The sequence below is a fragment of the Lissotriton vulgaris genome, unplaced genomic scaffold (assembly GCF_964263255.1).
Source record: "Lissotriton vulgaris unplaced genomic scaffold, aLisVul1.2 SCAFFOLD_899, whole genome shotgun sequence".
Classification (NCBI taxonomy): Eukaryota; Metazoa; Chordata; class Amphibia; order Caudata; family Salamandridae; genus Lissotriton; species Lissotriton vulgaris.
In genome coordinates this window covers 608754-634451 of record NW_028243076.1, presented here as the reverse complement: position 1 = coordinate 634451, position 25698 = coordinate 608754, and the positions used below count along the sequence as shown (strand labels likewise).

Below are 25698 nucleotides of genomic sequence, written 5' to 3'. Positions count from 1 at the left end.
CCCCCACAGGAGCTCGGTTTAGCTCTCCCCTCAGCTTTCCTTCTTCTCTCCCAGTGTTATGTCACCCCCCCCCCCACAGGAGCTCGGTTTAGCTCTCCCCTCAGCTTTCCTTCTTCTCTCCCAGTTTTATGTCACCCCCCCTCCCCCCCCCACAGGAGCTCGGTTTAGCTTTCCCCCCTCTGCTTTCCTTCTTCTCTCCCAGTTTTATGTCACCCCCCCCACAGGAGCTCGGTTTAGCTCTCCCCTCAGCTTTCCTTCTTCTCTCCCAGTGTTATGTCACCCCCCCCCCCCCCCCACAGGAGCTCGGTTTAGCTCTCCCCTCAGCTTTCCTTCTTCTCTCCCAGTTTTACGTCTACACCCAAATAGGAGTCGGATGCACATCTCTCCTCTCAGTGTTCCCTTTTCTCCCCCAGTTCTGTACCACCCTCAGACGAGTGGAATTAAGCTCTCTCCGCTCATCTTTCCTTCTTCTACCCCCGTGTTATGTCTTCTCCCCCACAGGTGCTAGATTCAGCTCCCTCCCCTCAGCTTTCCCTCTTCTCTCCTAGTTTTGCTTCCCCCCTACCCCACCCCCACACACACAGGAGCTGGGTTTAGCCCCCCCCCCCCCTCTTCTCTCTCAGTGTCGCCCTCGGGTCCCCAGCAGGTTTGTCTTCCCCTTGTCTCTCTTCATCAAGTCAGACGGCTCTTCCGAGGGTGTCTCTCCCCGGGCACAGCTCTCTCTGCAGCCCGTCTGCCTCCACTGATGCTGGAGCACCTGTGGGTGTGGCTAGGGAGGGGGGAGCTGTGCAGGTGAGAGTCCACAGGGAGGAGTGAGCGAGGGGCAGGGGGAGCTGTGCAGGAGTGAGAGCTGTGCGGGAGTGAGTCCACTGGGAGTTCAGTCCCTGCATCCGAAGCCGGAGGCACAGCGCAGCTACAGGTCAGTGAGGGAGAGCTGTGCTGGAGGGAGACCTGTGCTGGAGGGAGAGCTGTGCTGGAGGGAGAGCTGTGCAGGAGGGAGAGCTGTGCTGGAGGGAGAGCTGTGCTGGAGGGAGAGCTGTGCAGGAGGGAGAGCTGTGCTGGAGGGAGAGCTGTGCTGGAGGGAGAGCTGTGCAGGAGGGAGAGCTGTGCAGGAGGGAGAGCTGTGCTGGAGGGAGAGCTGTGCAGGAGGGAGAGCTGTGCAGGAGGGAGAGCTGTGCAGGAGGGAGTGAGGGGCAGGAGTGAGAGCTGTGCAGGAGGGAGAGCTGTGCAGGAGGGAGAGCTGTGCAGGAGGGAGAGCTGTGCAGGAGGGAGAGCTGTGCTGGAGGGAGAGCTGTGCAGGAGGGAGAGCTGTGCAGGAGGGAGAGCTGTGCAGGAGTGAGTGAGGGGCAGGAGTGAGAGCTGTGCGGGAGGGAGAGCTGTGCAGAAGGGAGAGCTGTGCAGGAGGGAGTGAGGGGCAGGAGTGAGAGCTGTGCGGGAGGGAGAGCTGTGCAGGAGGGAGTGAGGGGCAGGAGTGAGGGGCAGAAGGGAGTGAGGGGCAGGAGTGAGTGAGGGGGGAGCTGTGTAGATGCGGGGCCCCTGGAGAGACTGAGTGGGTGAAAGTTGGGGGGCTGTGCAGGAGGGAGTGAGGGAGGGATTGAGAGCCCTGCACCCCCACACGGGGGGAGTGAGGACAGGGCGGGGCTCGCTTGTGAATCTCTACTTCGCATTCATTTAGTCGTGATTACCTATGTGCTCCATTTGTTAAACCTTAACATGACGAGTGGGGCGGACACGTAGAGGCGAAGAGAGCCCGTTGTGCTGTTGGATATAGCGCCTCAAGCACCGGGGTGAACCTCCAAGCGCCGAGTGCCCTGAGCGTAAAACACCACTTACTCCGGAGTCACCGATTTAATTACCCAACCCCCCACCCATCAAACAGAAGAGGGGGGGGGGCTTTATTACCCAGCCACCCCCCTTAAAATAAAAACAGAAGGGGGGGGGGGGGGGGGGGGGGTTAATACCGAACAACTCCGCCACCACAGCCCGAGACAAGCGTTGGGTCACTACCCCGCCCCCTGAGGTGTTTCTGAGGGGGGGGGGGGGTGCACTTTTCATCTGGGCTCCGTGGCCCCCACAGCCTTGGCCTCTGATGTGGGGGCCACTGAGCCCAGATGAGGAGACGCAGCGCCACAAATTAAAGCACCTTCCAAGGAGCCTGTTGAAGATATCAACTACAAGCGGCAAAAGAGGCCAGTGGGGCTGGGATTATCGCGCTCAACGTCATAAAATAAAGAGCGAGAAAGGAACATTTATCATAAACAGCGCACGCTAGACTCTAATATCGATATCAAGCCGTGGAAGACGCCACGCGCAAGGTTCATGAGAGGCCTCTAGAGCGGGGAGTGTCGCGGAGCATCTTTAGAAACAAATAGACAACAAAAAAAGGAACATTTAGGAAATATTCAAAGTGAAGCATTGCGCGAAGAACGAGGCAGTTGTTTTGTGCACCTTCGACCACAGGGGAGCCCAGCCTCTGATGTCTGGGCCTTAGCTTAACAGGGCCCCCCTTCCTGGAGCCCCCACAGAGCAGCTGCAAGTGGGGTGAGCACCGCTGTGGGCGACTGACACCGGCCTCTGGGGCTCACGGTTCGATCCAGGCACCTGCGGCGGGTCAGCCCAGCACCACTGCGGCCAGGGTGACTGACACCGGCCTCTGGGGCTCACGGTTCGATCCCGGCACCTGCGGCGGGTCAGCCCAGCACCACTGCGGCCAGGGCGACTGACACCGGCCTCTGGGGCTCACGGTTCAATCCCGGCACCTGTGGCAGGTCAGCCCAGCACCACTGCAGCCAGGGCGACTGACACCGGCCTCTGGGGCTCACGGTTCGATCCCGGCACCTGTGGCAGGTCAGCCCAGCACCACTGCGGCCAGGGCGACTGACACCGGCCTCTGGGGCTCACGGTTCGATCCCGGCACCTGCGGCAGGCCAGCCCAGCACCGCTGCGGCCAGGGCGACTGACACCGGACGCTGGGGCTCACGGATCGATCCCAGCACCTGCGGCAGGCCAGCCCAGCACCACTGCGGCCAGGGCGACTGACACCGGCCTCTGGGGCTCACGGTTCGATACCGGCACCTGCGGCGGGTCAGCCCAGCACCACTGCGGCCAGGGCGACTGACACCGGACGCTGGGGCTCACGGTTCGATCCCGGCACCTGCGGCGGGTCAGCCCAGCACCACTGCGGCCAGGCGACTGACACTGGACGCTGGGGCTCACGGTTCGACCCCGGCACCTGCGGCGGGTCAGCCCAGCACCACTGCGGCCAGGGCGACTGACACCGGACACTGGGGCTCACGGTTCGATGCCGGCACCTGCGGCAGGTCAGCCCAGCACCACTGCGGCCAGGGCGACTGACACCGGCCTCTGGGGCTCACGGTTCGATCACGGCACCTGCGCCGGGTCAGCCCAGCACCACTGCGGCCAGGGCGACTGACACCGGCCTCTGGGGCTCACGGTTCGACCCCGGCACCTGCGGCGGGTCAGCCCAGCACCACTGCGGCCAGGGCGACTGACACCGGCCTCTGGGGCTCACGGTTCAATCCCGGCACCTGCGGCAGGTCAGCCCAGCACCACTGCGCCCAGGGCGACTGACACCGGCCTCTGGGGCTCACGGTTCGATCCCGGCACCTGTGGCGGGTCAGCCCAGCACCACTGCGGCCAGGGCGACTGACACCGGACGCTGGGGCTCACGGTTCGATGCCGGCACCTGCGGCAGTCAGCCCAGCACCACTGCGGCCAGGGCGACTAACACCGGACGCTGGGGCTCACGGTTCGATGCCGGCACCTGCGGCAGTCAGCCCAGCACCACTGCGGCCAGGGCGACTGACACCGGCCTCTGGGGCTCACGGTTCGATCCCAGCACCTGCGGCGGGTCAGCCCAGCACCACTGCGGCCAGGGCGACTGACACCGGCCTCTGGGGCTCACGGTTCGACCCCGGCACCTGCGGCGGGTCAGCCCAGCACCACTGCGGCCAGGGCGACTGACACCGGCCTCTGGGGCTCACGGTTCGATACCGGCACCTGCGGCGGGTCAGCCCAGCACCACTGCGGCCAGGGCGACTGACACCGGCCTCTGGGGCTCACGGTTCAATCCCGGCACCTGTGGCAGGTCAGCCCAGCACCACTGCGGCCAGGGCGACTGACACCGGCCTCTGGGGCTCACGGTTCGATCCCGGCACCTGCGGCAGGCCAGCCCAGCACCGCTGCGGCCAGGGCGACTGACACCGGACGCTGGGGCTCACGGATCGATCCCAGCACCTGCGGCAGGCCAGCCCAGCACCACTGCGGCCAGGGCGACTGACACCGGCCTCTGGGGCTCACGGTTCGATACCGGCACCTGCGGCGGGTCAGCCCAGCACCACTGCGGCCAGGGCGACTGACACCGGACGCTGGGGCTCACGGTTCGATCCCGGCACCTGCGGCGGGTCAGCCCAGCACCACTGCGGCCAGGCGACTGACACTGGACGCTGGGGCTCACGGTTCGACCCCGGCACCTGCGGCGGGTCAGCCCAGCACCACTGCGGCCAGGGCGACTGACACCGGACACTGGGGCTCACGGTTCGATGCCGGCACCTGCGGCAGGTCAGCCCAGCACCACTGCGGCCAGGGCGACTGACACCGGCCTCTGGGGCTCACGGTTCGATCACGGCACCTGCGCCGGGTCAGCCCAGCACCACTGCGGCCAGGGCGACTGACACCGGCCTCTGGGGCTCACGGTTCGACCCCGGCACCTGCGGCGGGTCAGCCCAGCACCACTGCGGCCAGGGCGACTGACACCGGCCTCTGGGGCTCACGGTTCGATACCGGCACCTGCGGCGGGTCAGCCCAGCACCACTGCGGCCAGGGCGACTGACACCGGCCTCTGGGGCTCACGGTTCAATCCCGGCACCTGTGGCAGGTCAGCCCAGCACCACTGCGGCCAGGGCGACTGACACCGGCCTCTGGGGCTCACGGTTCGATCCCGGCACCTGCGGCAGGCCAGCCCAGCACCGCTGCGGCCAGGGCGACTGACACCGGACGCTGGGGCTCACGGATCGATCCCAGCACCTGCGGCAGGCCAGCCCAGCACCACTGCGGCCAGGGCGACTGACACCGGCCTCTGGGGCTCACGGTTCGATACCGGCACCTGCGGCGGGTCAGCCCAGCACCACTGCGGCCAGGGCGACTGACACCGGACGCTGGGGCTCACGGTTCGATCCCGGCACCTGCGGCGGGTCAGCCCAGCACCACTGCGGCCAGGCGACTGACACTGGACGCTGGGGCTCACGGTTCGACCCCGGCACCTGCGGCGGGTCAGCCCAGCACCACTGCGGCCAGGGCGACTGACACCGGACACTGGGGCTCACGGTTCGATGCCGGCACCTGCGGCAGGTCAGCCCAGCACCACTGCGGCCAGGGCGACTGACACCGGCCTCTGGGGCTCACGGTTCGATCACGGCACCTGCGCCGGGTCAGCCCAGCACCACTGCGGCCAGGGCGACTGACACCAGACACTGGGGCTCACGGTTCGATCCCAGCACCTGTGGCAGGTCAGCCTAGCACCACTGAGGCCAGGGCGACTGACACCGGACGCTGGGGCTCACGGTTCGATCCCAGCACCTGCGGCAGTCAGCCCAGCACCACTGCGGCCAGGGCGACTGACACCGGCCTCTGGGGCTCACGGTTCGATCCCAGCACCTGCGGCGGGTCAGCCCAGCACCACTGCGGCCAGGGCGACTGACACCGGCCTCTGGGGCTCACGGTTCGATCCCAGCACCTGCGGCGGGTCAGCCCAGCACCACTGCGGCCAGGGCGACTGACACCGGCCTCTGGGGCTCACAGTTCGATCACGGCACCTGCGGCAGGTCAGCCTAGCACCACTGCGGCCAGGGCGACTGACACTGGACTCTGGGGCTCACGGTTCGATCCCGGCACCTGCGGCAGTCAGCCCAGCACCACTGCGGCCAGGGCGACTGACACTGGCCTCTGGGGCTCACGGTTCGAAACCAGCACCTGCGGCGGGTCAGCCCAGCACCACTGCGGCCAGGGCGACTGACACTGGCCTCTGGGGCTCACGGTTCGATCCCAGCACCTGCGGCGGGTCAGCCCAGCACCACTGCGGCCAGGGCGACTGACACCGGCCTCTGGGGCTCACGGTTCGATCCCAGCACCTGCGGCGGGTCAGCCCAGCACCACTGCGGCCAGGGCGACTGACACCGGCCTCTGGGGCTCACGGTTCGATCCTGGCACCTGCGGCAGTCAGCCCAGCACCACTGCGGCCAGGGCGACTGACACTGGCCTCTGGGGCTCACGGTTCGATCCTGGCACCTGCGGCAGTCAGCCCAGCACCACTGCGGCCAGGGCGACTGACACCGGCCTCTGGGGCTCACGGTTCGATCCCGGCACCTGCGGCAGTCAGCCCAGCACCACTGCGGCCAGGGCGACTGACACTGGACTCTGGGGCTCACGGTGCGATCACGGCGGCGGGTCAGCCCAGCACCACTGCGGCCAGGGCGACTGACACCGGCCTCTGGGGCTCACGGTTCGATCCCGGCACCTGCGGCAGTCAGCCCAGCACCACTGCGGCCAGGGCGACTGACACTGGACGCTGGGGCTCACGGTTCGATCACGGCACCTGCGGCAGGTCAGCCTAGCACCACTGCGGACAGGGCGACTGACACTGGACGCTGGGGCTCACGGTTCAATCACGGCACCTGCGGCAGTCAGCCCAGCACCACTGCGGACAGGGCGACTGACACTGGACTCTGGGGCTCACGGTGCGATCACGGCGGCGGGTCAGCCCAGCACCACTGCGGCCAGGGCGACTGACACTGGACCCTGGGCTCACGGTTCGATCCTGGCACCTGCGGCAGGTCAGCCCAGCACCACTGCGGCCAGGGCGACTGACACCGGACGCTGGGCTCACGGTTCGATCCCGGCACCTGCGCCGGGTCAGCCCAGCACCACTGCGGCCAGGGCGACTGACACCGGACGCTGGGGCTCACGGTTCGATCACGGCACCTGCGCCGGGTCAGCCTAGCACCACTGCGGCCAGGGCGACTGACACTGGACGCTGGGGCTCACGGTTCGATCACGGCACCTGCAGCAGTCAGCCCAGCACCACTGCGGCCAGGGCGACTGACACCGGCCTCTGGGGCTCACGGTTCAATCCCAGCACCTGTGGAAGGTCAGCCCAGCACCACTGCGGCCAGGGCGACTGACACTGGACGCTGGGGCTCACGGTTCGATACCGGCGCCGGGTCAGCCTAGCACCACTGCGGCCAGGGCGACTGACACTGGACGCTGGGGCTCACGGTTCGATCACGGCACCTGCGGCGGGTCAGCCTAGCACCACTGCGGCCAGGGCAACTGACACTGGACGCTGGGGCTCACGGTTCGATCACGGCACCTGCGGCGGGTCAGCCCAGCACCACTGCGGCCAGGGCGACTGACACTGGACGCTGGGGCTCACGGTTCGATCCCGGCACCTGCGGCAGGTCAGCCCAGCACCACTGCGGCCAGGGCGACTGACACCGTCCGCTGGGGCTCACGGTTTGATCACGGCACCTGCGGCAGTCAGCCCAGCACCACTGCGGCCAGGGCGACTGACACTGGACGCTGGGGCTCACGGTTCGATCGTGGCACCTGCGGCAGGCCAGCCCAGCACCACTGCGGCCAGGGCGACTGACACTACCTGCTGGGGCTTACGGTTCGATCACGGCACCTGTGGCAGGTCAGCCCAGCACCACTGCGGCCAGGGCGACTGACACTGGACGCTGGGGCTCACGGTTCGATCACGGCACCTGCGCCGGGTCAGCCTAGCACCACTGTGGCCAGGGCGACTGACACTGGACGCTGGGGCTCACGGTTCCATCACGGCACCTGCGGCAGTCAGCCCAGCACCACTGCGGCCAGGGCGACTGACACTGGACGCTGGGGCTCACGGTTCGATCACGGCACCTGCGGCAGTCAGCCCAGCACCACTGCGGCCAGGGCGACTGACACTGGACGCTGGGGCTCACGGTTCGATCACGGCACCTGCGCCAGGTCAGCCCAGCACCACTGCGGCCAGGGCGACTGACACCGTCCGCTGGGGCTCACGGTTCGATCACGGCACCTGCGGCAGGTCAGCCTAGCACCACTGCGGACAGGGCGACTGACACTGGACGCTGGGGCTCACGGTTCGATCACGGCACCTGCGGCAGTCAGCCCAGCACCACTGCGGCCAGGGCGACTGACACTGGGCGCTGGGGCTCACGGTTCGATCATGGCACCTGCGGCAGTCAGCCCAGCACCACTGCGGCCAGGGCGACTGACACTGGATGCTGGGGCTCACGGTTCGATCACGGCACCTGCGGCAGTCAGCCCAGCACCAGTGCGGCCAGGGCGACTGACACTGGACGCTGGGGCTCACTGTTCGATCACGGCACCTGCGGCAGTCAGCCCAGCACCACTGCGGCCAGGGCGACTGACACTGGACGCTGGGGCTCACGGTTCGATCCCGGCACCTGCGGCAGTCAGCCCAGCACCACTGCGGCCAGGGCGACTGACACTGGACGCTGGGGGTCACGGTTCGATCACGGCACCTGCGGCAGGTCAGCCCAGCACCACTGCGGCCAGGGCGACTGGCACCGGACGCTGGGGCTCACGGTTCAATCACGGCACCTGCGGCAGGTCAGCCTAGCACCACTGCAGCCATGGCGACTGACACCGGACGCTGAGGCTCACGGTTCGATCCCGGCACCTGCAGCAGTCAGCCCAGCACCACTGCGGCCAGGGCAACTGCCACTGGACGCTGGGGCTCACGGTTCGATCCCAGCACCAGTGGCAGGTCAGCCCAGCATCACTGCGGCCAGGGCGACTGACACCGTCCGCTGGGGCTCACGGTTCGATCACAGCACCTGCGGCAGTCAGCCCAGCACCACTGCGGCCAGGGCGACTGACACTGGACCCTGGGGCTCACAGTTCGATCGCGGCACCTGCGGCAGGCCAGCCCAGCACCACTGCGGCCAGGGCGACTGACACTGGACGCTGGCGCTCACAGTTCGATCACGGCACCTGCGGCAGGTCAGCCCAGCACCACTGCGGCCAGGGCAACTGGCACCGGACGCTGGGGCTCACGGTTCGATCACGGCACCTGCGGCAGGTCAGCCTAGCACCACTGCAGCCATGGCGACTGACACCGGACGCTGAGGCTCACGGTTCGATCCCGGCACCTGCGCCGGGTCAGCCTAGCACCACTGCGGCCAGGGCGACTGCCACTGAACGCTGGGGCTCACGGTTCGATGCCGGCACCTGCGGCGGGTCAGCCCAGCACCACTGCGCCCAGGGTGACTGACACTGGACGCTGGGGCTCACGGTTCGATCACGGCACCTGCGGCAGTCAGCCCAGCACCACTGCGGCCAGGGCGACTGACACTGGACGCTGGTGCTCACGGTTCGATGCCGGCACCAGCGGCAGTCAGCCCAGCACCACTGCGGCCAGGGCGACTGACACTGGACGCTGGGGCTCACGGTTCGATGCCGGCACCTGCGGCGGGTCAGCCCAGCACCACTGCGGCCAGGGCGACTGACACTGGACGCTGGGGCTCACGGTTCGATCACGGCACCTGAGGCAGTCAGCCCAGCACCACTGCGGCCAGGGCGACTGACACTGGGCGCTGGGGCTCACGGTTCGATCATGGCACCTGCGGCAGTGAGCCCAGCACCACTGCGGCCAGGGCGTCTGACACTGGATGCTGGGGCTCACGGTTCGATCACGGCACCTGCGGCAGTCAGCCCAGCACCACTGCGGCCAGGGCGACTGACACTGGACGCTGGGGCTCACGGTTCGATCACGGCACCTGCGGCAGTCAGCCCAGCACCACTGCGGCCAGGGCGACTGACACTGGACGCTGGGGCTCACGGTTCGATCACGGCACCTGCGGCAGTCAGCCCAGCACCACTGCGGCCAGGGCGACTGACACTGGACGCTGGGGCTCACGGTTCGATCACGGCACCTGCGGCAGTCAGCCCAGCACCACTGCGGCCAGGGCGACTGACACTGGACGCTGGGGCTCACGGTTCGATCACGGCACCTGCGGCAGGTCAGCCCAGCACCACTGCGGCCAGGGCGACTGGCACCGGACGCTGGGGCTCACGGTTCAATCACCGCACCTGCGGCAGGTCAGCCTAGCACCACTGCAGCCATGGCGACTGACACCGGACGCTGAGGCTCACGGTTCGATCACGGCACCTGCGGCAGTCAGCCCAGCACCACTGCGGCCAGGGCGACTGACACTGGACGCTGGGGCTCACGGTTCGATCACGGCACCTGCGGCAGTCAGCCCAGCACCACTGCGGCCAGGGCGACTGACACTGGACGCTGGGGCTCACGGTTCGATCACGGCACCTGCGGCAGTCAGCCCAGCACCACTGCGGCCAGGGCGACTGACACTGGACGCTGGGGCTCACGGTTCGATCACGGCACCTGCGGCAGGTCAGCCCAGCACCACTGCGGCCAGGGCGACTGGCACCGGACGCTGGGGCTCACGGTTCAATCACCGCACCTGCGGCAGGTCAGCCTAGCACCACTGCAGCCATGGCGACTGACACCGGACGCTGAGGCTCACGGTTCGATCCCGGCACCTGCAGCAGTCAGCCCAGCACCACTGCGGCCAGGGCAACTGACACTGGACGCTGGGGCTCACGGTTCGATCCCAGCACCTGTGGCAGGTCAGCCCAGCACCACTGCGCCCAGGGCGACTGACACTGGACGCTGGGGCTCACGGTTCGATCACGGCACCTGCGGCAGTCAGCCCAGCACCACTGCGGCCAGGGCGACTGACACTGGACGCTGGTGCTCACGGTTCGATGCCGGCACCAGCGGCAGTCAGCCCAGCACCACTGCGGCCAGGGCGACTGACACTGGACGCTGGGGCTCACGGTTCGATCACGGCACCTGCGGCAGGTCAGCCTAGCACCACTGCAGCCATGGCGACTGACACCGGACGCTGAGGCTCACGGTTCGATCCCGGCGCGGGCGCCAGATCAGCCTAGCACCGCTGCAGCCAGGGTGACTGACACCGGCCTCTGGAGCTCATGGTGCGATCCCGGTGCGATCCCGGCACCTGCGGCAGGTCAGCCCAGCACCACTGCGGCCAGGGCGACTGACACCGTCCGCTGGGGCTCACGGTTCGATCACAGCACCTGCGGCAGGTCAGCCTACCACCACTGCGGCCAGGGCGACTGACACTGGACGCTGGGGCTCACAATTCGATGCCGGCACCTGCGGCGGGTCAACCCAGCACCACTGCGGCCAGGGCGACTGACACTGGACGCTGGGGCTCACGGTTCGATCACGGCACTTGCGGCAGGTCAGCCCAGCACCACTGCGGCCAGGGCGACTGACACCGGACGCTGGGGCTCACGGTTCAATCAAGGCGCCAAGTCAGCCCAGCACCACTGCGGCCAGGGCGACTGACACTGGACGCTGGGGCTCACGGTTCGATCACGGCACCTGCGGCAGTCAGCCCAGCACCACTGCGGCCAGGGCGACTGACACTGGACGCTGGGGCTCACGGTTCGATCACGGCACCTGCGGCAGGTCAGCCTAGCACCGCTGCAGCCAGGGCGACTGACACCATCCGCTGGGGCTCACGGTTCGATCACGGCACCTGCGGCGGGTCAACCCAGCACAGCTGCAGCCAGGGCGACTGACACTGGACGCTGGGGCTCACGGTTCGATCACGGCACCTGCGGCAGGTCAGCCTAGCACCACTGCGGCCAGGGCGACTGACACTGGACGCCTGGGCTCACGGTTCGATCACGGCACCTGCGGCAGGTCAGCCTAGCACCACTGCGGCCAGGGCGACTGACACTGGACGCTGGTGCTCACGGTTCGATCACGGCACCTGCGGCAGTCAGCCCAGCACCACTGCGGCCAGGGCGACTGACACTGGACGCTGGGGCTCACAGTTCGATCACGGCACCTGCGGCAGGTCAGCCCAGCACCACTGCGGCCAGGGTGACTGACACCGGCCTCTGGAGCTCATGGTGCGATCCCGGTGCGATCCCGGCACCTGCGGCAGGTCAGCCTAGCACCGCTGCGGCCAGGGCGACTGACACTGGACGCTGGGGCTCACGGTTCGATCACGGCACCTGCGGCAGGTCAGCCTAGCACCGCTGCAGCCAGGGCGACTGACACTGGACGCTGGGGCTCACGGTTCGATCACGGCACCTGCGGCAGTCAGCCCAGCACCACTGCGGCCAGGGCGACTGACACTGGACGCTGGGGCTCACGGTTCGATCACGGCACCTGCGGCAGGTCAGCCCAGCACCACTGCGGCCAGGGTGACTGACACCGGCCTCTGGAGCTCATGGTGCGATTCCGGTGCGATCCCAGCACCTGCGGCAGGTCAGCCTAGCACCGCTGCGGCCAGGGCGACTGACACTGGACGCTGGGGCTCACGGTTCGATCACGGCACCTGTGGCAGGTCATCCTAGCACCGCTGCAGCCAAGGCGACTGACACTGGACGCTGGGGCTCACGGTTCGATCACGGCACCTACGGCAGTCAGCCCAGCACCACTGCGGCCAGGGCGACTGACACTGGACGCTGGGGCTCACGGTTCGATCACGGCACCTGCGGCAGGTCAGCCCAGTACCACTGCGGCCAGGGCGACTGACACCGGACGCTGGGGCTCACGGTTCGATCACGGCACCTGCGGCAGGTCAGCCTAGCACCACTGCAGCCATGGCGACTGACACCGGACGCTGAGGCTCACGGTTCCATCCCGGCACCTGCGCCGGGTCAGCCTAGCACCACTGCGCCCAGGGCGACTGACACTGTACGCTGGGGCTCACGGTTCGATCACGGCACCAGCAGCAGTCAGCCCAGCACCACTGCCGCCAGGGCGACTGACACCGGACGCTGGGGCTCACGGTTCGATCACGGCACCTGCGGCAGTCAGCCCAGCACCACTGCGGCCAGGGCGACTGACACTGGACGCTGGGGCTCACGGTTCGATCACGGCACCTGCGGCAGGTCAGCCCAGCACCACTGCGGCCAGGGTGACTGACACCGGCCTCTGGAGCTCATGGTGCGATTCCGGTGCCATCCCAGGACCTGCGGCAGGTTAGCCTAGCACCGCTGCGGCCAGGGCGACTGACACTGGACGCTGGGGCTCACGGTTCGATCACGGCACCTGCGGCAGCTCATCCTAGCACCGCTGCAGCCAAGGCGACTGACACCGGACGCTGAGGCTCACGGTTCGATCCCGGCACCTGCGCCGGGTCAGCCTAGCACCACTGCGCCCAGGGCGACTGACACTGTACGCTGGGGCTCACGGTTCGATCACGGCACCTGCAGCAGTCAGCCCAGCACCACTGCAGCCAGGGCGACTGACACTGGATGCTGGGGCTCACGGTTCGATCACGGCACCTGCGGCAGTCAGCCCAGCACCACTGCGGCCAGGGCGACTGACACTGGACGCTGGGGCTCACGGTTCGATCACGGCACCTGCGGCAGGTCAGCCCAGCACCACTGCGGCCAGGGTGACTGACACCGGCCTCTGGAGCTCATGGTGCGATTCCGGTGCGATCCCAGCACCTGCGGCAGATCAGCCTAGCACCGCTGCGGCCAGGGCGACTGACACTGGACGCTGGGGCTCACGGTTCGATCACGGCACCTGCGGCAGGTCATCCTAGCACCGCTGCAGCCAAGGCGACTGACACTGGACGCTGGGGCTCACGGTTCGATCACGGCACCTACGGCAGTCAGCCCAGCACCACTGCGGCCAGGGCGACTGACACTGGACGCTGGGGCTCACGGTTCGATCACGGCACCTGCGGCAGGTCAGCCCAGCACCACTGCGGCCAGGGCGACTGACACCGGATGCTGGGGCTCACGGTTCGATCACGGCACCTGCGGCAGGTCAGCCTAGCACCACTGCAGCCATGGCGACTAACACCGGACGCTGAGGCTCACGGTTCGATCCCGGCACCTGCGCCGGGTCAGCCTAGGACCACTGCGCCCAGGGCGACTGACACTGTACGCTGGGGCTCACGGTTCGATCACGGCACCTGCAGCAGTCAGCCCAGCACCACTGCCGCCAGGGCGACTGACACCGGACGCTGGGGCTCACGGTTCGATCACGGCACCTGCGGCAGGTTTGATTTGATTTGATGTGGATTTATATAGCGCGAATTGCTGCCCAGAGGCGTCCAAGCGCTGAGAATACCAGATCCGACAGAGGGGGGAGGCACGGGAGAAGGGGGAGGTTAGACTGAATGAAACAGGAAGGTTTTCAGTTGTTTGCGGAATGTCGTAAGGTTAGAGTTGGATCTTAAATGCGGTGAAAGGGTGTTCCAGGCCCTCGCCGCATTGTAGGAGAAAGACCTACCTCCAGCTCTGGATCTCCTTACTCTCGGGGTGACTGCTAAGAAAGACTGATCTGATCTTAGGTTCCTGTTGGGCCTGTAGTGATGGATTAGGTCCTGTGTCGATTGTGATCTCCGGCTCAGCAGCACCAGCTGAGTTTGACCCTGCCGTTCCCAGGCAGGCAGGAAGAACCATTTCTAGTTTGCACAGTATGTACGTGCACGCGTGTATCTGTCGACGACACGCATTTAGCACAGCCGGTGAAAAACACACGAGCTGCAGAAGCAGCTGTTGTGTGTTAAAAAAGGCTCCTCCTTATTCCTGGACGAAGTACGTTTAATACAACTTACAAGGTTTGTGATGCCGACAAGGACAGCCTCGAGCGGGCGCTGCTCTGGCTCCGACCCACACACCAGGAGCTAATTATTGACATGAAAGGATTTAGAGCTGCAGGAACTTTATTTATTTATTTACGTAATTTTTATAGTGCAACAATTACCCTGGGGTGTCTCGGCGCTGTGGAGCTACTGGGGTCAGCCATCCTCTTACTGGTTAAACAACCATGTTTTTAAGAGCCTGCGGAAGCTCATCAGATTCGGGGCAGTTTTGATGGGAAGTGGCAAAAGATTCCAAAGTTTTGGAGTGGCCACAAGGAAACTTTCTGTTCACACGACGAACACCATTCTAACTCCTAGAGTCACAATCCGGTCCCGGGACAGAAACGAGGCAATGGCGCATCCACTAGGCGCTAGTAAACTGGGCAAGCATTGATGCAGACACTAACCAAAGGGGCAAGAAGTAGGAGATTGGGCACACGCTAGGCCAAGGGAAAAACAGATAACAGCATGCAAATAACCAGTGGCAATAAAGGCACCAGTGAGCACACGATGAAAGGCGGAGCACACTATGAAAGGCGGCGCACTGACTGCCAGCAGCAGTCTCGAGCAGCAGCACTGGCATTGTCTTCTCAGCAGCACCTCTACCGGATAAGCATGACTGCAGCCTCCCAGGGCCGGATAAACCCAACGCAGGCTCCTTCCAGCTCTACCTCTTTACCAACAGGAGCTGGCAGTCCGCACGGTGCCCTCAAGAGGGCGCCATTCCAATCGAGTAAAACAACTCCCATCATTAAAACCTTGAAATGAGAATTATTGTGTAAAAAAAAAAAGTTTGAAACCCTGTGGATGTGCAATGAGCAAAATATACAATCTGTAGGGATCCATATAGCATTCTCAGGACAAAAGAGCGAAGATGCGCGGCGGGCACACTTCACGTGTCCGTCGATGAGAGGCCGGCAGACTCCGGGCCTGAGGGATGGCACGGACCCCTCCCTCGCTGGCAAAGGACACGTGCCCAGCGTCAAAGCATGGCACATAGGCAGGCGCTGCTGGTCAGCTCGGTGCATGCTGAGCTCACGTGGCCATCTCCGGCCAGCACGTGCCCTGCGTCCAGGGCGAGTGCTCCCCTGGGGTTACTAGCCGGTGTCTCCCCCAGGGCTTTTCATATTATATGGCGGATTTAGGACGGACAACCTTTGCTTTCAGAAGCAGCTCCCTGGATGGAGACTTTCTTTGTAAAGCTTCATCCCCGCACATTCCTCACCTTGCACCAGAGTGACACCTTCGTGACCCCCCCCCCCCCCCCCTCAGAGGCCCCCACAGGCGTCCATCACAGCTCTCGACACCACTTCAGAGACAGTTCTCAGCGAGATGGGAGCGTCTGAGCAGCATTCCGGCCCCAGGGCCGGCGCTGTGTCCGCAGCCTGGACAAACCAGTCTCAGATTCCTCCAAACCTGACATGGCTGCCGCGCCCCGGGGCTCCTGCGCCCTCGTGCAAGCAGCCGCCACACCGGCCTCTTTCAAGGTCTGCCGGCTGCACGGCTCTGCTCTCGAATGTAATGTGAATCCGGCCGATTCCCGGCTCCCCAAACCACCAGGGTGAATACTGTGTGCTGGCACAAGTGCCACCCTGAGCCTGGTCCCGCCTATGCCACAAGTGCCGCCCTGAGCCTGGTCCCGCCTACGCCACAAGTGCCACCCTGAGCCTGGTCCCGCCTACGCCACAAGTGCCACCCTGAGCCTGGTCCCGCCTACGCCACAAGTGCCACCCTGAGCCTGGTCCCGCCTACGCCACAAGTGCCACCCTGAGCCTGGTCCCGCCTATGCCACAAGTGCCACCCTGAGCCTGGTCCCGCCTACGCCACAAGTGCCACCCTGAGCCTGGTCCCGCCTACGCCACAAGTGCCACCCTGAGCCTGGTCCCGCCTATGCCACAAGTGCCACCCTGAGCCTGGTCCCGCCTATGCCACAAGTGCCACCCTGAGCCTGGTCCCACCTATGCCACAAGTGCCACCCTGAGCCACAAGTGCCACCCTGAGCCTGGTCCCGCCTACGCCACAAGTGCCACCCTGAGCCTGGTCCCGCCTACGCCACAAGTGCCACCCTGAGCCTGGTCCCGCCTACGCCACAAGTGCCACCCTGAGCCTGTCTCCCGCCTATGCCACAAGTGCCACCCTGAGCCTGGTCCCGCCTATGCCACAAGTGCCACCCTGAGCCTGTCTCCCGCCTATGTCCAGTGTCTGGACGCGGCGCAGTTTGGTTTCAGACCAGCGCATGGAACCGAAACAGCATTGGTGACTGTCTTGAGCGACCTTCGTTCGCGTGCCGACCATGGACGAGCAGCCTTTCTAGTGCTGCTCGACATGTCGGCAGCGTTTGATACGGTCAGCCACGCCATTCTGATCAGGAGATTGGAGGAGGTGGGGGTGACGGGCACCGCCCGGGATTGGCTGGTTTCATACCTGGCCAATAGACACCAGGTGGTTGCCCTCCCCCCCTATAAATCCATCGTTAAGAGGGTTGGTCAGGGAGTACCCCAGGGCTCGGCCATCAGCCCCATCCTCTTTAACCTTTACCTCCGCCCCCTGATCAAGTTAATAAAAACATTTTGCATCTCAGTCACCAACTACGCTGATGACACCCAGCTCATTTTCTCCTTTGAAGGGGAGAATGCGGTGTCTTTGGAGACCTTTCACCAATGCATGGTCACCACGGCAACATGGCTGAGCAACAACTCGCTGCAATTTAACAGCACTAAGACAGAGGTGTTACACTGCTCAGTGGACCGGGTCCCTCGATCTTTGCCACAGGACTTTTGGCCTTCCTCTTTTCAGGGCACGGCGGCAGTAGCAACCTCGGTTCGGAATCTAGGTGTGACAATGGAACCAAGTCTTCAACTGGACGGTTTCATTGATAAAACAGTATCCACCTGCATGGGCCTTTTGCGCTCTCTCAGGAAGATTCTTCCTTTGCTCCCTGTTAATGCCAGACCAGAAGTAGTGCGCAGCATTATCCTTAGCAGACTGGATTACTGCAATGCACTACTTCTGGGGGCACCTGCCACGGCGATAGGTAAGTTGCAAAGAGTGCAGAACTTTGCGGCTAAGTTAGCACTCTCCCGTCGCCGCTTTGATTCCTCCTCCGCAGCTCTCAGAGATTTACACTGGCTTCCTATCCTTCAACGGATTGAATTTAAGGAGCTCTGTTTGGTTTTCCGGGCCCTACATGATTCTGGACCGTTGCCCCTGCGGGAGATGTTCACATGGTACATCCCCGCTAGAGCTCTCCGGTCTGCCTCCGCCTATTTGGCGGTTGTTCCCAAATTCCAGAGAAAGCGAATGGGTGGCCGCTCTTTTGGTTTCACGGCATCCAAATTGTGGAACGACTTGCCACTATCGCTTAGATGTGTGGGAGACCTCCTTTCTTTTAAAAAACTTTTAAAAACTCATTTATTCCCCAGGCTAGGATAATTCCTCTCTGATCCTTCTCTTGATTGTGCTTCAGGACCTGTTAGATCTCAGCGCCAGGATGCCCGTTGGGTGACAGCAAGCGCTTTACAAGTGTGTTATACATACATACATATATGCCTGTGTCTAATCTAAGGCTTGATATAACTATATCTTACCTCTTAGTATATTAAAACATTCCTTGAACGGGCATAAAATGTCGCCGGTATTTCCAAGAACTGGATATGTTCTGTTAGTCAAAGACAAATACGAAGCAGTCGTTACTACTTATACTCCAGGTATTTCATGGTTTTCTACTGCTAGGCTTGTTACTGTAAAAAGGGCACTCCCTCCACTTCTCTTATGCTCCTCTCCTGCGTTTGCTACTGTTTTCCACCCTTATTAGTGGCCCAACAACCTTGTGAAGGGCTTACATTTCTGTATGTTACTACTATTGTCAGTAAAAATCTGACAGGCTTTAATGGGGTGCTTGGCTGCTTGTTATTATACCACTACCCACAGGTTTTAGTAGGGGTTTACATCTTGGTTCTAGTTCCCCCACACGAGTTCAGGGGTAAGTGATGAGTCTACTCCCTCCCATATAGCGTTTAACAGTAAAGGGGTTAGGGTGTTGGAGAGTTCACTTTCCTAGTTCCAACTAAGACCCTTTACTCCTGTAGTTTAAACTAACATCTAGGTAACCCCCTTGGGATGGATCCCCCTCTTAAGGAAATGTGGGCTGGGGAGTCACTTACCCGGATTACGCCGTGATCGCGCTTCTGCCTCGTTCCCTCACTCGTTCTAGTGTGTGTTAGTGGTGCCTGTATTTATATGTGTTCATGATTGTCAAAGTGCTCACACCTGGCTAAGCGCGCGATGGGTAGGCGCTTCAATATACGGAGCTCACGTGGGCGCCATCTTTAAGTGGTGATGTAAAGCGAGGTTTATAACGTATAGCCTCCTAACGTATTATTTATACCAGCACAACGCCCGTCATGTGCGATCATTTAATTTTCGGACGCTGTGAGGTTACGTACGGGGAGTGTTTATTTAGTTTGCGAAATCGGGCCGCCCTGACATCCAAGTTGGTTATGGGCGCCATATTGGAATGGTGATTTGAGGACCAGGTTGGATCGCTCTCGAGATGTAGCTCGGTGCGAATGAACTATAAAATACCCGAAATTGTGACCTATTTAGCGGTTTCAAGGGTACAGGTCTAAGAATAACTGTTTTATTAACACAAACGGGCCGCCCTGATGTACAAACTAACTGTGGGCGCCATATTGGAATGGTGATTTTGATGCAAGTTTGAAACGCTTTTGGACTAATTCTTGGTGCGATTGAACTATAAGCTACCTGTAGGTAATACCTATATCGTGGTTCACGCGTACTTGTGTGCATGTATAAGGAATGGTAGAAGCACCAACTGGTATCATTTGTGTCAACAGTCTTCGTTAGCAGGGCTATAATTTTTTGCGGTGATTGAGTGTTTAGGTCTAGGGCTCACAGCCTGCAACACAGTTTATTTACTTAGAATGGTTGATAGGTTATGTCATTACAAGTTAAGCTGCCTAGATAAGAGCCTCCCACTCTTCCCTGGAATTTAATCCTTTCCTGATGGTGTTAAACTTTACCATATACCATTGTTCTTGTTGTTTACGTCTCATTGTACTGTCGCCTGATCTAGTAAGTACCCTTACTCTTTCTAGGATGACCCATCTGAGGTCTTTTGCTGTGTGTCCATTTTCCTTCCAATGAGACACTAGGGGGGCATTTTCTTTGTTATTCTTTATAGCGGATTTATGTTCCCCTATCCTGAGCCTAACTTCTCTGCCAGTTTCACCTATATATGCCTGGTCGCACGGACACAGGATCATATATATAGCATTCTTTGTTCTGCAGTTGTTAAGGGTGGTGATTGTGTGTGTGGTTCCATTGTGTACCACTGTCTTAGTTACTATACATAGCTCACAGATACAGCAGTTTCCGCACTTGTTGTTCCCAACTGCCTTATGTCCACTCAGGGTAGTTTGGGTCTCTATCCTGTCCTCCCTATATGTGTGTACAAGATTGGACCTCAGATTCTTATTTTTCCTGTATGCATACAGGGGACGCTCAAGAGGAGTTACATCTGGACCGTTGTTTAGGATTTTCCAATTGTGATTGATGATATTCTTAACTTGATTAGCTATGACTGAGTGTTGGCTCACCATCACTATTTTGTCCTTTGTCTTCTTATTGTCTGTTTTTTTAATCAGACAGTCCCTGTTGTAGCATTGTGCTCTTTTGAGCGAGTGATTGATCAGTTTTTTAGGATAACCTCGATCCTTGAATTTATTTTTCATGTCTTGAGCATGTTTGTGGAAATCTGCCAGATCCGTACAGTTTCTTCTGAGCCGTAGAAACTCTCCGAATGGTATCGAGTCTTTCTGGCTCTTTGGATGGTAGCTAGAGTAATGTAAAATTGTGTTCCGGTCAGACTCCTTCTTGTACAGTTCTACTTTCAATTGTTGGTCTTGGCTCTTAATGCAGATGTCCAGGAAGTTGACCCTGGACCTGCTGTGTGCTGCTGTGAATCTGAGGTTAGGATCCCCTAGATTGAGCCAGATGAGAAATTCTTCCAATAGCTCTTCGGTTCCTAGTCATATAAAGAATATATCATCAATAAAGCGAGCCCAATTTCGAATATTTTCGAAGAATGGGCTCACTTCATTGTATATGTGCCTGTTCTCAAATAGGCTCACATATATGCAGGCCAAGCTGGGCGCACATGTTGCGCCCATGCTGGTCCCCTTCTTTTGGATATAGAGGTCTTTTTTGAAAAGGAAAATGTTATTGAGAAGAACCATCGACACACATTGGACAATGAACTCTTTATTGTCCCCTCTTATGTCTGTCTCTTCCAGGAGGTTCCTGACTGCCACAATGGTGTCTTTTTGCGGTATGTTTGTGTAGAGTGACTCTACATCGAGAGTCACCATCAATTCCTTTTCCTCATTGAACGGGATCCCTTCTACTTTGGCAATCATATCCGCAGTATCTCGGATATATGATTTTTGCTCAGCTACTAGTGGCTTAAGAAATCTGTCCGCATACTGACTCAAAGGTTCCAGCAAAGAGTCAATGGATGCCACTATTGGTATAAGAGTGGGATCATTGAGGCTTTTGTGGACTTTTGGTAGTCCGTAAAACGCAGGGGTTTTTGGGTTAGTATTATTGAGAAATTTCCACTCTTCTTCAGTGATTTTACTCTCCTCTAGAGCTTTGAGGAGTAGTGTTTCCACGTCTTTTTTTAGTTTGTTTAGTCTCGATTGCGGAACTCTCGAGTAGTGCAATTCGTTAGTTAGAAGGGTGAGTGCTCTCTGGTCATAGTCGTATGTATCAAATACTACTACTCCTCCCCCTTTGTCCGCAGGTTTTATTGTTATACTGCTATCATTGGACAGGGATTTGATGGCCTCTCTCTGATCCTTGGTGATGTTATGCTCTTGGAAGTGCTTTTTCTCTAGTAGAAGCCCTATCTCTATTTTTACAATGGATTCAAAGATCTCTAGGTTTTTATCGACCATGCCTATGCTGGGGGTGAAGGTCGACTTGGTTCTCAGACCCGAATCTTGGGGTTGTTCTCTGATAGGTCTGTTCTCAAAGAACCGGCGTAGACGGATTTTACGAAAAAAGGCTCTTAGGTCCTTCTCCAGTTGGAATTTGTTAATGCCTGTCGTGGGAACAAAATTAAAACCCATCCCTAACACTTGCTTTTCTATGTGTGTAAGTGTTCTATTGGAAAGGTTTATGATTGGTGTCCTTTCTAATGCCAATAAACTTTGTTCCTGGTTCTTTTGTACTCCTGAGGGGCCGGGGTTTGTTGGTACTCCTGATCCTGCTCTCTGGGGGCTGTTCTCCTCGAGTATTGGCCTCTCCCTCTGCCCCGAAAGTTCCCTCTGCTTTTCTGTGGGTGCTGATCTAAAAAAGGGGTTTCGTATTCCCTATTCTGTCCCACATACTCTGCATCTTCTCTGCACAGTTCCTCCTCCTCTATGCTGCTCTCTGATGTACCCGAGAAGTGTACATGTCTCGGTTTTCTAGGCTGGAACCTTGTTTGGAATCTAGGTTTGGGGCCCTCATTCCTGTTGTACTCAGCCTTCTCTGTATAATAATCTTTTCTCAAAAATGGGTATACAACCTCCTGACTGAATTTGTTTATGTCCTTTCTGAGTTTTTGAGTTTTCCTGTTGGTTAAATACTCACAATATCCCTTCATGTCTTGATTTATCTCCTCTAGTCTCTTTTTCGCATCCTCTACCACATTACTGTCTAGTAGGACCTTCTCTAATTCCTCCATCTCTTTTATTTCTATCAGGACAGTAGTTTGTGCAGTTTCAATTATGAGCAGCATCAGATCTCTGCTACATCTATTACAAATGAAAGTCCATGTTTCCAGGAACTTTTGATTGTCAACAAACAACCCTGGTTCGTTGCGAATTTGGAGACCTATCGGTATCTTCCCTGCCCTCACATACTGCGTCATAAAGTCGGCATGCAGTTCTGTTCTGATAATGTTCTTTTTTAAATTAATGAGTTGGTTCCATTTCTCTCCCCCATTGGGGATGACTGTAATGTTGTTGCTCCCTCTATTGGAGCTCAATATTTTATTAAGTTGTTCTTCACTAAAGCCAAAGGTCTTTAGTGTGCCCATTTGATGATTGGAGGGAGACTATTGGGTTTTATTGGGATAGGAAAAAACTGTAATAGTCAACACAAAAAACCTAGTTTCTCCAGCACGAGGCTGTACTTAACTGGTTTCAAAAGGAGAGGGTACCCCACTTTCACCAGGGAACAGGGTAGGAAGACAGTTAGTCAAAAGGGGGAATCCCTGGAGTCTACTAATAAACCGATGACTACTAACCTTTCTTATTAGGGAATAAGGTCACACAGTACAATGTGTATTAAGGAATATAAAAACGGGTTTCCACAGAGAAATAGAATCGTTAACAATCTATTTTTATTAAAAAAAACAATAAATCAAGCAATAAAAAGCAAAGCAAATTCATACAATTTTTGCAATACCGTTTAAAATCCAAGGGAAAATACCTTGGAGGGATAAAAATCAATTACAAACAGTGTTATACAGACATAATAATGTTATACAGACACAATAATAGAATACACGATAAGTAGAGACATATCTAAAACATATTGACAATGGATAGACGAAAAACTAAACTACATATAGTCACAAAACCCCTTGTATCAATGTGGCTCCCAGATATCTCTGCCACTGAATATAACCAGATCCAATGGCCTGAACCACTTCAACTCCTGTAAAGCTTTAGTGGAAAAGTTGGGTATCCATCTAAAGTTTTACCCGGCCCTGACTGGATTCTTTTAAACAAAAAACAATGCGTCGACGCGTTTCGGTGCTGTACAATTGATTCTGTGGCACCTTCCTCAGGACTTCTCTTGCTGGGGTTTCAAGGAACGGATGGTTACACCGTACACTACATGTGGTGGGAGGGGACCTCAATGATGTTATGTACGCTCCATTGGACAGGTCAAGGGAGCGGACTGATCCCCAACCACTGTCCCACCCTGGCGAAGTCCATCGACGCGCTAGGATTGACGGACACCTGGAGATGGCTCCACCCGGACGCTAGAACTTACTCTTATTTTTCAGGGGCCCCCAAGGTGTATTCCAGATTAGACTTTGTCTTCCTTCCCCGCCATGCTCCTAGCACGGAAGATAAGGCAGAATATCAGGTGCGGGGAATCTCAGACCACGCGCCTCTTCTGGTGATATTAGGGAGAAGACACAGAACAGAGGGCAGGACCTGGCGACTGATGGCATGGGACCTCCAAAATAAGGACTTACTGCGGGGATTTAGGGCGGACGTGAAGGTGTACTTCACAGAAAATCTAGGATCGCTACAGTCAAGGGTGATACCATGTTAAGCTTTTAAGACGGTCATGCGTCATAGGGCCCAAAACAGGTTAGCAGGGGAAAAGAAGAGGAAGCAGGGCGAACTACAAGACCTGGAAACTCGTATTTTGGAGCTAGAGCGGTGGCACGTGGTAGATTGTGCCGCACAATCTCTTAGACTATTAGTGGATACACAGCAGCAATACAAGGCCCTGGTGATGGACGAAGCCAAAACACAGGCACAGGCGACTTTACATAGACTGTATGATGTGTGGGATAAGTCTGGGAAACTCTTGGCGTGGTTGAGTCGTAAAGAGCAGGATGCGATATGGGTGGAACAAGTGTCAGATAGCCAGGGTCATATTAGGCGGATTGATGTCCCGATAGCGCAGGCATTTGCTGACTACTATGAGGAGTTCTACAAGGCCAGAGACCTAGGCTCGACAGAGGATGTAGGGCACTATTTAGACATTATTGAGACCCCCATTTTAGCGGATGAAGATCAGGCGAGTCTGGAGGAAGAGATAACAGTCACAGAGGTCAGGGAGGCCCTAGCCAGACATCGTCGGGGGACATCCCCTGGACCGAACGGGTTCCCCGCAGAATTCTTTAAAAAAGAACGGCGGACCTACTTACTAATCACATGCTGGCCTTGTTCTTGGGGACAGTTCAAGAAAGCACGCTGCCTCCGGATCTACGTATGGCCACAATTATACCAATCTATAAACAAGGTAAGCCGCCGGAGGAGTGCGCTTTGTACGCCCCATTTCTCTTCTAAACGTGGAGGTTAAACTCCTGGCGACGATTCTGGTGCTGCAGCTGAAACGCGTGATTCCAGATCTGGCCCACCTGGATCAGACCTTCTTCCTGCCAGATAGGGCCACCAGGTAAAATTTGAGGAGAACTCATAACTGGTTGATGGAGGTGTGTGACCATCAGGACTCCCATGTGTTCTTATCTTTGGACGCCGAAAAAGGGTTTGACGCAGTACACTGGCCCTGCCTGGAGGGAGTATTGCTTAAGTTTGGCTTTGGTCCTAAGTTTAGGAGGTGGGTAGGCCTCCTTTATACTGACCCGAGAGCTAGGGTAAAGGTCCATGGGGTGTTGTCCGTGGATTTTCCCATACGGAGAGGGACCCGGCAGGGGTGCCCTCTATCACCGCTATTGTTTCCCCTTACCATAGAAATAGTGGTGTGTGAGATAAGACTTGACAGAGAGATATGAGGGTTTAAAACTGACTGGCTCGATACGGTTGAGGAGAAAATATTGCTATATACCGGATGACATCCTCCTATATGTCACCCAGCCAGAGTTCTCGATACCATGACTATTTACCCTGCTGGGCCGCTACGGCTCCCATTCAGGATACATGATAAATTGGCATAAGTCACTTCTGTATAGCCCTAGGGGAGAGGAGGTATCCCTACCCTGCCTGACGCATCTGGGGATGTACGTGACGAAGAACCGATCACTCTCGTATCAGAGAGATATCTATTGAGTGCTCACAAACTTCGCTAGTGACGCAGATAGATGGAAAACCCTCCCCCTCATGATTTTAGGACGTGCAGCAATGTTCAAGATGATAACCCTGCCACGGCTCTTGTACGCCCTACAGAATGAGTATTCCCCCTTCCCCGACAGGTTTTTAAAGATATAAAT

At 58.9% G+C, this 25698-nt stretch overlaps 1 protein-coding gene across 1 annotated transcript in view; it reads left to right on the top strand.

Annotated features, from left to right (window-relative positions):
- Nucleotides 1–835: 835 nt before the first annotated feature.
- Nucleotides 836–25698, top strand: part of LOC147668713 (N-acetylneuraminylgalactosylglucosyl-glucoside beta-1,4-N- acetylgalactosaminyltransferase 2-like) — a 528736-nt gene continuing 503873 nt past the window's right edge. Inside the window, exon 1 of the mRNA XM_086948488.1 lies at nucleotides 836–919. The gene's annotated coding sequence lies outside the window, so the exon portion shown is untranslated. The remainder of the gene's footprint in view (nucleotides 920–25698) is intronic.